Source organism: Pyrgilauda ruficollis, unplaced genomic scaffold (assembly GCF_017590135.1).
Source record: "Pyrgilauda ruficollis isolate IOZ18807 unplaced genomic scaffold, ASM1759013v1 scaffold29, whole genome shotgun sequence".
Lineage (NCBI taxonomy): Eukaryota > Metazoa > Chordata > Aves > Passeriformes > Passeridae > Pyrgilauda > Pyrgilauda ruficollis.
Window position 1 is genome coordinate 13367417 of NW_024524266.1, and position 18242 is coordinate 13385658.

Below are 18242 nucleotides of genomic sequence, written 5' to 3' on the forward strand. Positions count from 1 at the left end.
TGAATAGCAGTGCTCATGTGCCACAGCTAACAATGTTGAGTAGAGCAGTTAATTGTGTGAAATATTCCATTTCTGGGAATAGGGACATTACATTTATTGTCATCTGCTCTATTGGTTCTTGAAGTGAAGCTATTCTCTTTTAAAAGGAACTGTATCTATATAATAATTTAGTTCATCTTGTATGACAGTACTCTAAATTTATAAATTGATTTGCATTCCTCAAAAGCCTTACGTGTGAACTTTTACTGACAAAAATAAAAATTATTCTGTTTCATAGAAGTAACTAATTTCAATCAAATATATATATAAATTGACTTCTTTGTTTGGAACACAGGATTCAGCATTTCAAGATCAACACAAGGGAAATTCTTTCATGTGTAAAATCATAATTTGTTATTTTTGTGATATTAGAGAGTGATTAAAGTGTTTGGAAGATGGAAAATCAAGGAATGGTTTGGGGAGAGTGGTATTTTGGTTCTTGTTGGGTTTGGGGATTTTTTCCCCATCAGACACAAAAAATAAAGGATATTGTGGAACTGGAGATGCATAGAGAAAAATGCAATTTAACACTTAACTCTTAAATTAATAGTCCACATTGGGAAATTAAATTGCAATTAATTCATTAAATATCCCTTCTCAAACTTATGGGTAGAGAGGAAGGAAAGAGAGAGAATAAGGAAGCTTGAATTTGAGATCTCTTCTAAAGAATATTTTTCATGTCTTAAAAGGAAAAAGGAGTTGTTTGAATGTTTAAGATTGCTGACAATTAAGCTTTAATTACAAATAACAGCTTGAGATAGATACACCATCAATACATCATGAACCCAATCTGCACAGTCTGTTTTACCACCTGATTTGGCAGATTCTGTCAATGACAGTGTTTCCCATCACAAGTCAATGGGACAGATAATGGGGGGTTGTAAATACCTACTTTCTTGTCGTAACAATACTTGCTTTAAAGTCAGAAATTTTGTGGTTGCAATAGGCAACTGGCCCCAGAATAGATCTTCCTGCTAATAGTTTCATTAAAATTTGCTTAACTTAAATATGGCATCCAGCCAGCTGGTATCTAATTCCTGGGGTCCTCTGTGATACATGCTTGAAGTAGTGGGAGTGTAGAGGCTGCTGCTGATGCAAATAGACTGCAAGTTGCAGAAAAACACTTCTGTCTGGAGAAATACAACTGCTTGCTGTCATAATAAGCCGAGAGGAATTGGCTGGGGATGAGTCATTTCAGCGTGGCTGATTGCCACAGTGTCTGCACTAACCAAGTTTTCCTGGTAATCTGCATATAATTCATATGGCTGCAAGTTTATATTAAGTATTTTTTAATGCACAGATTCATACCTTCTGTGAAATTCAGCATTTCTCAATGACAAATACCAAGTCTTTCATTCTAGTGAAAAGGAAAATCTAACAATAGAAAGGAGAACTTCCATTCTAACAAAGTAATACTTATGGAATTGAAAACCTCTCATTCCCATTAAAAGAGGATTGGATGGCTCTGGAGTGAGAGTACATGGGTAGGACCCCTGGCAGGTGCTGAAGGGAAGACTAACCATAAGAGAAAATATATTTCTTGGAGGAGAAGGACTATCACAGTGTGAATCCTCAGTCCTTGACTACCATCTCCTCACAAGGCAGCTTAATAGAGGTGAAAGACTAACTCTAGTTTACAGTCTTCAGGGTTATCTAAAGACAGTTTTCTCGTCTATGAATTTTACATTTAGTTGCAACTGGATTGCCTGTTCTGGATATATAAGTAAAGGCTTGCATTTATTCTTATCCATGTGAAGCAGAATTTTAAAACAATGCCTAATGGAAAACTCTTCAGTATATACACTAAAGACTCATAACCATTTAACAAGAACCTATCTCAGCAGTGATAATCTCTAGGACAATAAGAATAGTTAAGTTTTTATTTGTATTGTTAGTAATAGTGTGGTGCTGAAAGATACCATTTTCTGTTCATGCAGATACTATAAAATCTGATTAAGTGGTCATTTTATTAAAACAAGTTTAAGCCAAACAGTACTTAGGAGGCAAGGGCTCAGCTGGGCTGTGAGGTTAGAAATTCACCAAGGGTGTGCCAAGAGACCACACAAATGAACTGCTCACTACCCTATCTGGGATCAACAATGTCTTTTAAGAAAAAGTGGTCTTTAAAAAGTGGTCTAAATTACTATTATTACTAGAAAACAAATGGAAGGCACTAATGCAAATAATTTTGATTTTTATTTGAAATGTGCTTTAAATTCCTCTGAGTGTTTATCCTGCTGAGGAGCCTCCCATTATTTGATGATGAAATATCTCATTAGCACTCCCCCATCTTGCATTAAATTTCTTACATCTGGTTACAGATGTAGTCTGTGAGACAAAGAGAAAGGTGTTGCCTGAAAATCCTTCTCCCCTCTCCAAACCAGTCTGTCTTCCAAACAGACTTTGGAAAAACTGATGAGTACCTTTCGCTTTGAATAGAAAGGAAAACTGTGGACAAGGGATTTTCAGAAATGAGAATATTCTTAAAAATACATATGTTGGAAAGATCGTAGAGAGATTATGCCTATGCCATTAAAGACAAAATTTTATTCTCAGGTGAGTAGGAGTATATTCCCCCTGTTCCATTGCATAAAGAATGAACACCAAGAATGAGTTACATATCTGAATGCACTAATGTCAGTGGATCAGAAGGTTGACTCCCTGCCATTGATTTCTTAGGATAGCAAGCGCTCAAGGCATATTGTCAGACAGAAAACAGAATATTTAAAATAGCATTATTCTAATGTCTTAACTGTTGTAATGATAAAAAAGAAAAAGCTGACACCACTGTTGATGTGCTATATCTGTGGGGCAGTAACCATGACAACTCAGCTAGCTTTTCTTTTAATTTCTAAAGCAAATATAAGTATTTGTAGAAATATTCATAAAATGTGTTCATACAACGTTGATAACATTCAAGGTTTTTGAAATAAACCTTTGTTAGTGTCCCATATTTTCTCATACTTTATGCATTCACATTCTTCACAGTTGTCAGGACTTTTAAAATTTTATTCTCATCATTTTGATATTTTGCCAGAATTAAGCTGAGTTGTTTTGATTTTCTTTCAGTGTTTTTTATTACATTGCTTTGTTTGTGCAATTTTTCTACTACATTATTTTTAAATTCCTCATGTCCTTATATTTTTCTGAAATGTTAATAGTTTTCAATTAAAACCAGCTCTAAGAGTTTATTGATTTATTTTATTTGGTTGTCCTGCCAGCTCTGTGGAGCATTTCAGAACAGAAGCCTCCTGATGAGTTAGGATCCAAAATAATTTAGCCTGAAGCTCTTGGCAGCATCTTTGTTTCTTCACAGCACTGCTGCACAATGTATGGTTAGAAAGTTAACATTTCTAATAGGTGTAATTTTGAATATCTGCACATTATTAAGGAGATGACATAGAAAAATATGTGCCTTAAGATTCCAGAAATTTTCCATTGTCTTTGCACTAACTGGACTTCTTTTAACACAGTGCCATGTTAAAGGTCAAATTCTGTTCAATTTATAAATATAATCACTTCCAGTACGCATTTGCTTGCAGGAGTGAAACAGGCTTTGAATACAGAGCTTGAATTTTCTGAAATGTGTGCAGAACTGTCTGACCACCAGCTCTTTGCATTAACACAGGCATTTGAGCCAAACTGAGTTTCTGTGTTTCTGAAGAGAAATTCTGCCTGAAAACCTGTCTCTGTACCTGGTTACCCTGCAATAACTGAGGGAGTAAGTGAGCTGGGCTTAAACAGGGTGATTGATAACCCCAAGTTTCAAATAAAATATTGATGGCACTGCTCTAGTTCATTTGCCTTATTTATACTTTCTCTTCATTTGTGAATTGGAAAGGTTTGAACCCAAACCTTCAGCTGTTTTTCTTTTTAATTCCTTTTTGATCTTTGCTTCTCCTTTGGGTGGTCTGGCCTCAGCATTTTATCTGCATCTCAGAATAATAATTTTGCATTTAAAAAAGGATAAGAGCTACACAAGAATCAGCTCCTTTAACTGACATGAAATATATCTGAAAGATATTCTAATATGTTTTAAACATGATAATTCAGTTTTCCAATTGACCTTTTTTAGTTGCTGTTTATTTGAACATCATCAGAAACATAAGAACCTTTCTTTGTTTATGGAGTTTGGTGGAAGGAAGCACAAAGTTTAAGAAGTAGGCTGTTAACAGAAGTGTTTTCTCTATATCTGATCAGGAAAGCAAAAGTTAAAAAGTATCATTCTGCTATAAATTCACATTGCAGCCATTCAAACAACTCATGATAATTGCTTAGTTTAAAGAAAAAGTTGCCAGTTAACTGCAAAAGACAGTAAGACCATAGCAATAATAATTGTCTTTATTAAACTACTCAGATGATTCCTCTGATGGTTAGGTTAGGATTAATGTACCTCTTGAGGTACTCCCTTGTAAAAAGGAGAAAAACTTCACTGCAGCCAATTGTTAAGATGGTTTTAATACAGGTAACAACCATAAATAAAGAGGTATTTCTCTTTCTCCAGTCCATCATTTCAGTTGAGATGGAAGAATAAAAAATCAGCTGAGACAGTTTTGGTTTTAAAGAGCTAGAGGAGAGAGAATTCCTAAACATCTTATTCTCACTTTCCTCTCTGTCTCATATCCTGCCTCCTGTAACAAGTTGCTTGCAATGGTGTGATATGAGTCAGCAGAACACACTCAACAACTTTGAACATTTCCTACCAGTATCATTATTTGATAAGAGAGGGGTTTTTTTTCTAAGCAAATATTACAAGCCTGCTTTCATTTTTATGGAAATCTTCCTGGCACAAAAAGCATCTCAAAGAGATGTACTGAAAAGTGTTATTTAATGTAGACAGTAGAAAATATTTTGACTATAGGAGAAAAAATTCCGCTATTCATGTTTTACATGGTGTTTCTATACTCTCTTGTTGGTGCAAAGAAGACAGAAGCTTTGCAATCATTAAGGGTTCTTGGAAGGTCTTACATCTAAGCTTGTGAAGAATGAAAACTATAATTTTCAGGTGTTTTACATGGAACAAAAGACAAACCCTAATGCAGTTTACTCAGCACAGCTACTTGATTGTATCTGAGGATATATGACAAATATAATTTTTTTTGCATTGTATTGTTATCATAGCCCATACAGCTTTAGATCACCCTGGATAACAGCCATGTTCTGTTTTTCCTATCACTGGTGGGCACTTCTTTTAATCTTGCATGCAAGTGTCATGGAAACCTATTTACTCTTTAGTCCTGACTTCAGCTGACTATTTAGGGTTACTATCCTGTTATTTGAAAGTTATTCAAAAATAAAAATGACAACTAATGAAAAGGATTTTTGGTTTGGATAGTTATCTTGTAGCAGGTTAAGTTTTTGTCTGCTGCAGTTTTGCACAGCACAAGCATGAGAAGGAATAAAGGGACAATTGCTAACTTACCTCAAAAGCAGTCAAGTTGCCATGCATACCTTGTAGTTCCTGAATCTGCTCTACCAGGAAAAGCAGCGAAAAATTAAGAGGGAAAAACAAAATTATATTCTTTTTTTTCAGGAGAAATTTGAAATTAATTGGACAGTTGCTCAGGTGGAGATTCACTAAAAGGTTGCACTAGATTGAAGAGATGGAAGAAGAAAAGCTGTGTTACCAAAAGGCAACAGAAAATGGAAAATAGTTTCTGCAAGGCTGCAGAGAATGGAAATTTAAAAAATAAACTCTATTTAGAGTGCTGAGCCTGAAAATGATCTTAGGTCTGCAATCACTGGAAAAAACATTGTTCTACCAAAGAACAAACCTCATGCAGGACTGTATGTTCTGCAGTGATAAAAACCATTAGGTCCTAATGTGAGCTCATCTTTGTAAGGGAACTTGTGCTATCATCTCTGCTGGAAGAACAACAGTCAAACTGCTTACTGGCCTCCAAGCATAAGTGCAAATTAAATGTGTCTTTTTCCAAGGTGGAAATATATCCTCTACATCATGAATAACTGGGAAAGTTAAAGGTGCAAGTTAAGAAATAAATTTCTCTGTATATTAAGAAAAGAAGTACTGACTGAGGATGTGAGTTCAGTATTTTTCATTAATTTTTCTTGAATTTCTATACATATTCATATGTGTTTGTGCATGTCATCACTATGGGTTTTTTGTACTTTGTGTTTTTTTCATAAAAAATTCCTGTTATCAAAAAATCTGGACTTAATTCAGCTTTAAGTTTGCCACTGTTTAAGTAACATGATGGTAGTATTCAGTCTGTATAGGCAAAACATTGTGCAGCACACAAATGCTTAGCTATTAATAAGAAATGTGAAAAGTTTGAATGGAAAAGCAGGTCTTTTTTCCATGAGGGGAAAAAGTCACCATCATTAACCATCAGCTATAAGTTGACTTCAGTGTTACAATTATTTCAGCATAGTAATAATTTGTACACTGTTAATTTTATGGGTTTTGTACTCTCGTTAGCTTTGGAAAAGTTTTGCATAATGATGCTTAAATATCTGTAGAGTTTTGTCAATGGCAGATTGCTACACACATACAAGCCAGAGATCCCCTATTTCTACCTTGTAATTCTTTGCTTCTATTATTAGACAATATTGTCCCTGGCAGATTTGAGTAGTTCAACCAACAATCAAATTTGATTAATATATTTTTTCTTACTATCGGTATCTCAGAAAAAACCCCAATATATCTATCCCTTTACTGTTTCTGAGAACATAAAATAATCATAAGATTATTCTTCTTTAAGGTAAATTTGTTCCAAAGGCATTTGACACTAACAAATTCCCACAGATTTCTCAGGTGATATTTATTTCCTGAGAATATATTCAGTTCTGTGGAAATACTTTCCTGTTAGCTGCCTTTATAATTGCTGACATTTTGTGAATAGTGCAATGAGAAAAGACTCAAGGTTGATTGATAGCCATACTCATGTAGCTCTCTAAACAAGCTAGTGAAAATTTCCTAAGCCATGCAGTTCAAGTTTCAAAGAGATTTATTATTAACAATAATTCTTATTATTAACAATAATTAATGTAGGTAGCATTAGTATTTAAATATTCACTTCCAATTTCTTCTAATTCTTCTATTAAACAGATCAAAGCTACAACAAGAACCTGATGTGAGCAGATCTGTACAAATGGGAAGGATGCTAATTTGGCTGAACAAACCACAGAGCTCACAGGAAAGACTCAAGTGGAATAAATGATTCCTATCATATGACCTTACACAAATACAAGAGATTAAGACATTTTTCTAGGCATAAAAAAACCATCAAGCTGTGTAAGATGTTATCTGAATCTTGCAGCAATGTCATGGACTGTCAAGAAGTCTGTGGTAGAGTGACTGCTGGCCTTTGTAATGTGGTGTTTCATATCTCTTTTTAGTGTCAACATATGAAAGAAAATCAGATGTGAAATATGCAGAAAAAGGACTGTATGGAAAAGCCTGCCAATAATGCATCAGTGAAACCAGAATGTCTCTATTTCAACTCATACAGAAAGCAAAACAGGAACACATATTACAGCATGTATAACCATGGAGCTAACTGTGGAGTAGATACATGACTGTATTTGAAGCAATAGAAATGCAAAAGCACTAAAAGTGTGTGTGTGTGTGTGTGTGTGTGTGTGTAAAAACGTCTTTAAAATTGAGTTACAGGGTACAATTGCAGAGTACAATTGGCTCACTAAGCTATGGTAAAGTGAAAATCCAGATATCCATGACTACTTACAGGACCCTTACAGAAGGATCACTGAAAAAACCTAGGTGTAAACAGTCCATATTCTGTTGGAAAAGAGAAAACAAGGCAATTAGTGTCAAGAGTTGGCAAAATCTGAAGTCAGCATCCACTTGTCATATTTACAATATGCTACCCTCTGTTTGGTCAAGTCATATATGTGTTTTGCAGCAAAACACATATATGGCTTTTTAGATGAGAAAGAGAGGTTGCCATCTGCTTCCCAAAGTATGAGATAATCTGAATAGTTAATAATTTGGTGGGTCATCAGCTATTTTTAGCAAAGGAGTATAAATTATAGCCATTTTAATAAACTGGGATTTGTTAAGGCATGTCTGTGTTTCAAATCTTGTTTATGCAAAGTATTTCCTGTTTCTGCAGAGAAGGGCTGTGTGGGTATTTAGATTAAAACTACTGACCTGTTTCATTTATCAGTAGTTAGTGTATCAGTACATCTTCTATTATTTATCCTATCACTACTAACAGAGTTCCACAATAGATGGAGACACGATCCCACACAAATGGCATTTTTATAGGGCAGAACTAACAGGCTTTTCAGTAGATTGATGTTTTAGGTGTATTGAAAGAGGCATTTTAAAATTCCTTAAGATATCCTTTTCTCTGTGAGTCTTCTGCATAGAATTAGCTAGTGCTTTACTCCAGAGAAATAAGACAGGATGCTACACAAAAAAGAATCTTCTGAGGCAGAAAGGTCTGCAGACAAAGGTGAAAGATGTTTTTCTTCAGTGTAATATTAGTACTCCTCTATAGCTCTCAAGACAAGATTTTGATGTGGATAGGGAAATCTAAGATCTTATTAGGAAAAAAATTACTCCTCCGAGTCACATTTTTGTCCAGAGATTTAAGTTCCTAGTTATGGAAAATCTTTTGATAATATTATGGTTTTTCTTTTTCTTGGGAAATGATTGCCAGGAGCTAATGCTTTCAACCTTGGTTTTAGTAGCAATATTACAAAGTAGTTCTGTAAAAGAAAATAAACTAGGACAACTCATGAGTTCATTCTATTTCTGCTGAATTTAAAGATAATATTATTTAATAAATAACTGCTTTAGTATTAAGAGATAAGCTAAAACACTTGAGGAACCAAAGGACGTAGTCTAAAAATCCCAAAGAATTCACTGGATCTCTTCAGCCCAAGGTGAGTGCCTGAAGTCAAATTTTCTTAAATCTTAATGATCCAGTTACAAAATTTATGTTTTCTTCTTATGGTATATAGCTGTACAACTTTTCTACACCATTTGAGTTTAATTAAACAGACAGCAATTTATGTCATGGTAAGGGTCAACTAATGAAGGTTTTGCCACCTCTTGCAGTGGTTTCACTGCAACAGATTCTAGGAAGGAGTAACTGTTATGCTGCAGCACCTAAGAGATCTTGCTTTGAGGCTCATCTGGCAAAGTCAGAGAAAAATGCTCCAATAAATCTCATTCCATATTTATATCAGATTGGAAAATAGCACATTTAAGTGTCTCACATATTTTCTTTTTTCATCAAAAAATTCAAACCCATAAATTTTTTTTTCATCAAAAAAATAAAACCCATGGGCTTGAATCTTTAAAGTACAAAGGCTGAAGTAATGAAGTAATTCTTTACACATGAAATAATTTATATGTTCACATGTTGATACAAATTACCAATTAATGTCTGCCTCTGTGATATGTGGAAACTCATATCTGTCTAAAAGAGTGTTTCCAAATGTAATATTTCCTTTTCTTAAAAAAAAAAAATCTGCAAATAATTTACAATTATTTTCTGGAAATAGAGGAGAAGACAAGTAGTGAGGAAGATTTAATAAGGTACACTGTACTTTGCTCTGACTGCACCTTCCACAAGCTCAGCAATCGGAGTTTAAATAGAGTACAGTGACACTGTTACTGTGTCACCACATGAGGATCTGATAGTCAGCAGAAGCGACTGCAAATACACTTGATGTTCTCATTTTTTCAGTTGTTCTAGCAAGACCCAGATTTTTATATGTTCTGGCAAATGCTCATAAAAAATGCCTAGAAGCACTCCAGATAGTTAGATACCTATAAAAAACATCTGCCAAATAAGATTTCCAAAGCCTAAATTCTCATAAAGTGTTTGAAACCTAATGTGTTTGAAACTTAATGTGCCCAGGGACTTTTTAAAATATCTCAGTGTGCGTGATAGGGATTTCCCTATTTACCTAAATATTTTTATAAGTCCATATTTAAATAAATTTCAAGGAACCATCTGAAAATTCCTTATTAACAGTGACTTGATCTTGCATAGATACAATCATTAATCTTCAGAATATTTTCCACTATGTTAAGGAGGTGGATGCCAGGATTATGAATTACGCAGAGCGGTGACAGAAGCACAGACCAGTGCCATTCCAGGACAGTATGCAAAAGATTTTTGAAGGCAGAAAGAAGGGCCTGTGACAGTCACAGAAAAAGATAAATGTAAATTTCAGAATAAGGAAAAAACTTCAGAGGATAAATCTCGAACAAGAACAGTCAGAAGTGTTTTCTTTACTAAAGTTATGAGATTGGGAAAGTAAGATATAATAATAAGATATAATAGTAAGATAATATTTTTACTATACAATTCAGATTTATTAATGCATTTATTTCAAAGCTTAATTTTCACCCCTAAAACACTCACCTTTGTTTTTACAAATTCATATGATAGGGGGTGGAAGCAGTAGCTGAAGAAAACCTCTGGCAATAAGCTCTTTAGTAAACATGAGCTGTCCAGAAATGCTGCAAATGGTATGCAGTGCACTAGATCTGGACAGCCAGCTGGCATCACCAGTGCGCCTTATATATGGAATTGCATTTCCCACAAAAATCTCTTGGGTGATTTATGCATGCACCTTTGAAATGCACTAAATGGTTTGGGAAATGAACCATGTGACTAGCAGGAACAGAAATCCCTTTAAAACACTTGAAATCACAAAACAGGAGGCCCAGAAGGTGAAGAAGAAGGCAGATTTCCATGCTTCACTGCCTCACACCTGGCCATGAGAGGAATCTAACAGATGAGCAGTTTAAAAAAAAAGATACAACTGGGACTTCCAAATCTCTTGTAAGTCTGTAGTGACTAAGGATAAATATCATGTTGGTAAATGAAAGGATTAAAATACCCCAAAAAATAAATGTTAAAATTCCCAATTTTCCCTTAACTTCTTCCATTTCTCTATAACTATTCCTTTGTATCTTGTTAATTAAGATATTCAACTGTGTTATGTGTACCCAGTGTTGGATATCTATTATTTAAAAAAAACATAAATATAAGCTATTTGCCTCCATGACCTTTGTAGCAGATTTTTGTTCTTTCGGGCTACTCTGAAAATTTACCATAATTATGAGCAATATCCACTAACTTGTAAGACTTCATCTTATATTTCCTATTTTTGCTTGTCTTTCTCTCCATTTGTAGAGTATCCAATTCTCATTCTCATCTAACTTTTTTAGCTTGTCTTTTGTGGTTTTCCGTTTTAGACTCTCTGTCATGGATTGACTCTGGCACAGTGCCAGTGCCCCCCATGTTATCCAGAGTTTTTCTGTCTGCCCTCATGCCTCCTGTCATCTCTTTATCTTAACATATTTTCTGTGTTTTTATTAGAACTGAGCTATAGGTTTTGTTGGGCTTTTTTTTTTTTTTTTTTTTTTAGTCAAGAGTAAATGCTTCCCATGTTCTGCAATATTTAAACAGTTCCTGAGGAGTCAGCTCTGATGCAGTAAAGGACTGCAAACTGAAAGAACAATAGAAGCCATTATGATAAGCTGAAATGCAACATTCCAATTTTCTCAATTTTTATTTTTCTTCTAAGTCGTTCCATATGAATTAAAAGAAGTTCAAGTGTAAATTAAAGATTAAAGTGACCTCAGTCAGGAAGTAGAAAATATTTTGTCTTTTAAATATTTACCATGATCATAATTGTTAATCCATGAATATATTTGAAATTATGGTACAGTTAAAAATAGTTAAAAGTCATATTTAAAATGAAAATATCATTAAGATTCAGTGTAATAACTTAACAATTAAATATTGTTCTTAAAATGTTAGTAGTTTGCTTTTGCCAAGAAACATAGTTTGTTTTCAGTTCAGTAAATATTATGTTCTAGAATATGTACTCTCTCTTTTTCAGTCTAAAAAGTACCCCTATAGTGCTAGCTCTGGTTGCATGGTTGGCTCTCTAAGGAGATTATGTTTGTTTAGTTCATACTTGACACCTTATCAAAGAGGGATTTTACTTGGAAAGGGAATTTTCACACAATGAGAAGGCAGAATGTCTTCCCCTGTACTTTCTCACTTTGCTGAATAAAAGCTCAAGAAGAAAAATAACAGGGAAATATAAGCAAATGTGCACAAAAAATAAAACTCCTTAGTCTGAAATATATTTTTGCTACTTGTTTGAGCTTGGAAATATCTGTGCAAACACTTTAGCCATTTAGCTAGTGAATCTGGCAGAAAGAAGTTCTTAAGAAGTGAGAAAATGCAGGCTCTGAAAGAACATAATCACAATCAACAGATCCCAAACCTAGTGATCTTGGAAAAGAGAAAGTTTATGCATATCCTCCACTGGTTTATTTGAAGAGCTTTTGTGTAAAATGAGGTTCATACTGTGCTGGAAAATGTCTCAGCATTCCCTGTAGCAGATTGGGAAAGCTGCAATGAGGTCAGGTGTGCACACCCAAACTCCCTTGGCCTGCTCAGCCTGGATTTCACTCCAAGAGCACATTCCATATCTACTTTTCAGATATGGAACTTGTGAAGAGAGAAGCAGTCTTTAAGGCAACGACTCAAGTAACTCCAATCCTCATTATTTTGAGCAACTTGCACAAAACAGGGAATGACACCTCAAAACAAAAATTACTTAGAACAACTTAGCAATGGAAGAGTGGATCATAGATCCACTGCAACATGCAGAGGTGACACAAGTGCTTGTGCAACCTAAAATTTGTTGCTCTTTGGTAATATTTGAGTTCTGGGGTGAAATCTGAAATGTTAGACTATGAATTGTTTACTTTTCTTAATGATGATCAGATTAAAGCAGTTTTAATATGTTGCCTGTAACAAGTTCATGTGAGGAAATGATCCTAACAGTAAGTTCTCCTGTGCTGTATAAATATTCCAGCATTGCTCATGGCAGAACAACTCTTTCCATCACTGCCACAGGTCTTCCTCTAGGCATTCAGTTCCACCATAAGTTCCACAGTGACATAGATGTTTCTCTCCTTTGTAAAGCATTGCAATATATTTGGTTCAATTTTATAATAGAATTATGCTTATACCCTTAACTCCTCTTTTAGATTCTAATCTATTTTTATTCCAAACAAACATGTCTATTAAAATTTTGTCATTGTACTGATGCATGTGATTTTCAGTAGTTCTTCCATTTTTATGACCTTGAGATAAGGGACACAAAGGAACCAGTGGTAGCCAGAGGTCACAGGAGTGCTCACAGACAACATGTTCTAGAAAGGTCCAGCCCTCAGCAAATGGATGAAAGCCAACAGAGGCCATCTGGCTTCAGGGTCAGGACTTCTCCCTGACCTTTCTTTTTTAACAGTACAGATATAACAATTCACAGCTCTAATTTTTATGCTAAATCAGTAGCTGCACACTGAGGTTCATTCAGTGTTAGTATCTTTAATCACTACTTCACTGAATCACAAAAGTTTTCGGGTTGGAAAAGAGACCAAATCCAGTCCAAACCCCCTGACAAAGCAAGGTCACCAAAAGCAGGTGACACAGGAAAGTGTCCAGGGTTTGGAATGTCTCTAGAGACACTCCATGCCCTCCTTGGGCAGCTATTCCAGTGCTCTGCCACCCTCAACACAAACAAATTCATCCTCATTTTGAGGCGGAACTTCCTGAGTTTTAGTTTCTGGCCACTGCTCCTCATCCTGTTACTGGGCACTACTGGAAAGAGTCTGGCACCATCCTCTTGGCACCCACCTTTGAGATATTTATATGCATTAATGAGATCCCCTCTCAGCCTCCTCCAGAATAAATAGACCCAGATCCCTCAGTTTCATCTCATAAGAGGAGATTTTTGGGGATTTTGAAATTATTTTTTGTTCTGAAGATATAAAGGGTTTGAATAATCTAAAAAACCATGCATCCGGTGTTTTTTTATATTCTCATTTGCTTTGTTTGAAAAGTGGAAAAGTTATAAAAACATACTAGAATAAAATTATATACTTAATAGGATACTAATTTTTTTTGTCTATTTAATTTTTTCACTTATGAATATTTAAAAAAATAATAAAAGAGATGAAGGACAAATAAGGAAGTTTTTTACATATTTGTAAAAGAGTTCAGATACTCAATCCACTTTGATCAAAGTATCAGAAATGAAAGTGTCCTTTTTGTACAATAAATACTATTGTATTATGGGCACCCAATTTTAATTAAAACATTTTTGAGAGAGATTATTCAGTCTCTGATTTCCTAAGCTCATTAATAATTTGCCCTACTGTCCAATTTTCTGTAATAAACTATTCCCTGAAAAGTTACTCAACTTTTATCACAATGGTTCGCAGCCATCACACCAGTTTACACATTGGAAAATTGGTGTAAGTAGCATAATTTGTATGTTGAGAGGATGAAACAATTTCCTGCGTGTGCATCTCACATCATCTCATTGATTGCTATTAAGTAAATATCATATTGAAAAAACTGTCTATGAGCCCACTTCCAACTAATTATCTGTCAATTGGAGATATAAATTTAGGTGTGTTTCTATGGCTTTTGTCTTACAACTTGTTCCTCAGTTGAGACAAGTGGAAAATAGACATCTTTATTTTGCTGGGAACATGGAAATAGAGACCAAGAGTTTGGCCCATTTATTAGCTTGTTAGGAATGCGTATGTTATATTTAAAATGTTGTATCTCACTCAACTCTCCGCATCTAAACATCAGAAATAAACCTTAACTGAGGTGTCTGTTCTCTCCAGAGTGAAAGGTACAAGACAGTGTTTGTATCCAGCCAATGATGTCACACAACTGATGGTGAACCTCAACCCTCCTGGCCCCCAGTGTCTGATCCATGCCCTGGTATGGCATGAGAATGCAGGAGTGTTTGAAAGAAAAGGCTCTCTAAAATGGGAATTGAGCTATACCTGTAATGAACTGCCTTCTCACAACCTGGGCTTTTTTCAGAGGACTGGTAGGTGTGACTCTGCAGAGACTCTGGCAGTGACCAAAGTTGCAAGTAATTTCTAGGTTCTGGTAGATACAAGAATTAAACCAGTGGTTTTTTAAGATGTAGCAGCATACATCTGCCACATAGACATGTTCCTCTCCCTTCAGCAGCACTAGAAGTACTTCAGGAGGCTAAGTCAGACCACATGTGTGTTTAAGGTGATTAACATACTTCAGAATAAACCTCACGCCAATGCTGTGTCACTATTTCTACAGAATGTGAAAAACCAAAAAAGAGCATGGAATGTTCTCTTGGCAATTTCTGCAATGTGCATAAAGTAAATTTGAATTTTTCTTGTGTTTAACTCTAAACATATCATGTAAATTGCATAGGTTAGGATAAAAATATAATTTCCAGTCACTGAGTATGGAACATATAAAATGTCAATATAAGGGTAATACATATTATTGCAGTAGAGAATTCTATTCACTTCAGTGCTTTTACCATAAAATTATTGTCATATCCAAAATGTCACCCTGTCCTCACGGTTATTGGTCTCTGTACTTTGCCCATGCTGAGGCTGTTAGTTAAATGCAGGACTGCAAACAGTTTCACAGGCTTCTACAGGGAATGTTGTACATAACTGACCTCTCTGGAGGCTTTGCCTCTATTCAAAAGCCAGCTGAGCTTCACTGCTTGGTCTGTGATTTCTGCACAGCAAATTCATTAAAATACATGTTCAAATAAACAACAGGGATCCTAACTCTTAGAATACCATATGAGTCTAAGAATTTTGAAAATTTATTGGTATATTATTGGCCTTACCTGACCATTCACGGAGAGTAAAAACTCTAGGATCTTCCAGACTTTATTATTTATTTTTTCAGTGGAGGGGGTTGTAGATGATTCAGATTTTCCACTAAAACAATTTAATCATATATCCAGAGTCCTTTTATTTTTTGACAGTAAAAAATTAACATTTCAATTTAAAAAAATCATTTCATATTGTCTGCTGTAGCCCATTCATTTTATGCCTATGCTCATTTTTTATTGTAATTCTCAGTGTGAGATATATGGGCTTTACTTTACCAGAATTTACGACTATTGAACATTACATTAGATATGGCCATTTTTTCCACGCATTTGGTATTGACAGGATGCTACATTTTATTAACTAGAGTAGTAAAATACATCTTTCTGTTGTTTTTCTCACTATGTAAAAGTAGGCTGCTGATTGGTAGAATGAAATGGGAAAATATTAAGCAGTCCATTAATTTTGATTTATTAATAAGTATTCTTTGAAGACACTTCCTTTCATTCAGAATTGGAATAGTAACTTTCTGCAAGATTAAAAGGCTTTTAAAGGGAAGAATTAAATATGATAGGACTCATTTAGACAGGTCCACTTGACTTTATAGGTTTTAAAGGCAATGCCATTTTAACAGTGCTGTAGATTTTTTATAATGTGAGCTTTTGATTATTTAAAAAGAGATTTTGTAATTTTGATGTGCTGCTCCTGACAGACTCCTGAATTTAGTTTTTCTGTAGAATACAATGTGACATGTATTTAAGTCAACCTTATTTTACATTCTTCCAACTGCTTTGTTCTCCTGAGGCCTGGGGGAGTAGGTAGTCTGTATTAACATGCATGAGCACTCTTATGACATAAAGTTTAAATTGCCATCTGTTCAAAGAAAAAACTTTTATGCACATGGGGTTTTTATTTTTTTTTTTAAAAGAAAATAGTTCTTCACAATGCATTGAATTTAAGAGAAATAGACAATCATGGAATTACATATGTCTTGAAATTAATCTATTTATTTTTTTAGTAAATTTAGACATGCTTTTATTGATTCTTTTTCATTAACAAGATATGATTCTTAATCATGAAATCACATTATACTTTGAGTTGAAAAGCACTTTGAAGACCGTATGTTCCAACTCCCCTCCATGGGCAGGGATACCTTTCTCTATAAACGATTAATCAAAATGTCATCCAACCTGACCCTGGTCATATCCAATGATGGGGCATCCACAACTTTGGACAACGTGTTTCAGTTTCACCCACACCATAAAATATTTCTTCCTTATGTACAATCTAAACTTACCTTCCTCCAGTTTAAAACTGTTGTTTCTTGTCACCTCTTGTCCTGTCTGTTACTACAGGCCTTGGTGTAAAATCTTTCTCCATCGAAGGTTGGAAACAGATGATCATTAATTTCCCTTCCAACCCAAACCATTCTATGACACTTTGATCTTTCTTATAATCCTCCTGTAAAGAACAGGGAGAATACAGAACAATAATGCCTTTGCATCCATCAGCAGGACAGTTCTTCAGATACAGTGCAGACAGATAGGAGATAAGGACAGGGAGATCATTCACCAATCGCATTTTTGACTCTTTAGGACTTCAGCTCAATTTTAATGTAAATATGGTTTGCCTGGCTCTTCAGCAAAGAGAGGACAAAGAGAAAGGCATTTGTCTTGCAGTGAATATGAGTTTTTTATTATATGTTTAAAAATACTAATTACATATTATTATGTAATAATATATTAAAACTAGGTAACGCCAAAGAAAGTACATTTGGAAGTAACAGCATCAAAATCAATTTACAACTGTAGCAGAGAATGTGGATGTCTGCTATTTTTTGGTGTACAGACAGTGTTTTAGCAAAAACAGGATCAACTAAGAGGGCAAATGCTCCTACAAAAGACTGCTATTTAGAATTTAAATTTCCAATGGGCCTTAATACTGCTGGTTTGGGGAAAAAATAAAAAAACAAACCAAAAAACCCAAAAAACAAACAAAAAACCCCCACCCAGTGGTTATTGCTTCTATGTCCAGAGACTGATTTTCTTGCAATTGCAGATAACATTTACACCTCTATCCTCATGGTTATATAGGAATTTACTCTTTGTTTCAGCTGTGATTCTTTTGTAGAATTTCTGGACTGCATAGGTTGTGCTCTGCAATCTTTGTGCTAGACTAGAAAGTGCAGTAGTACCTGATTAATGAACTATAAATAAAAATTTTCATAAAACTTTTACCATGATGACTCTTGGGTATGTTTCTTAAGTCTTCAGTGCTGAGATTGAGTAAATTGACAGCAGCAGACATAGATATAGTAAGTGATACTCTTCCTGTAGTAAGTGATAACTTTTGCACCTACTATTTTTGATTTGCATCTGTTATAGTTCTGATTTGATCTATGAGTGTGTGTATATATATATATCAATGATCCATAGGCATTTCCCTTCTGAGTCATTTTCCTGAAGTGTCTGTGCCGGTGGTATCACAGGCCATCTCCATGGAAACAACTATGATACTACAAGGAGTGACTCGTGAC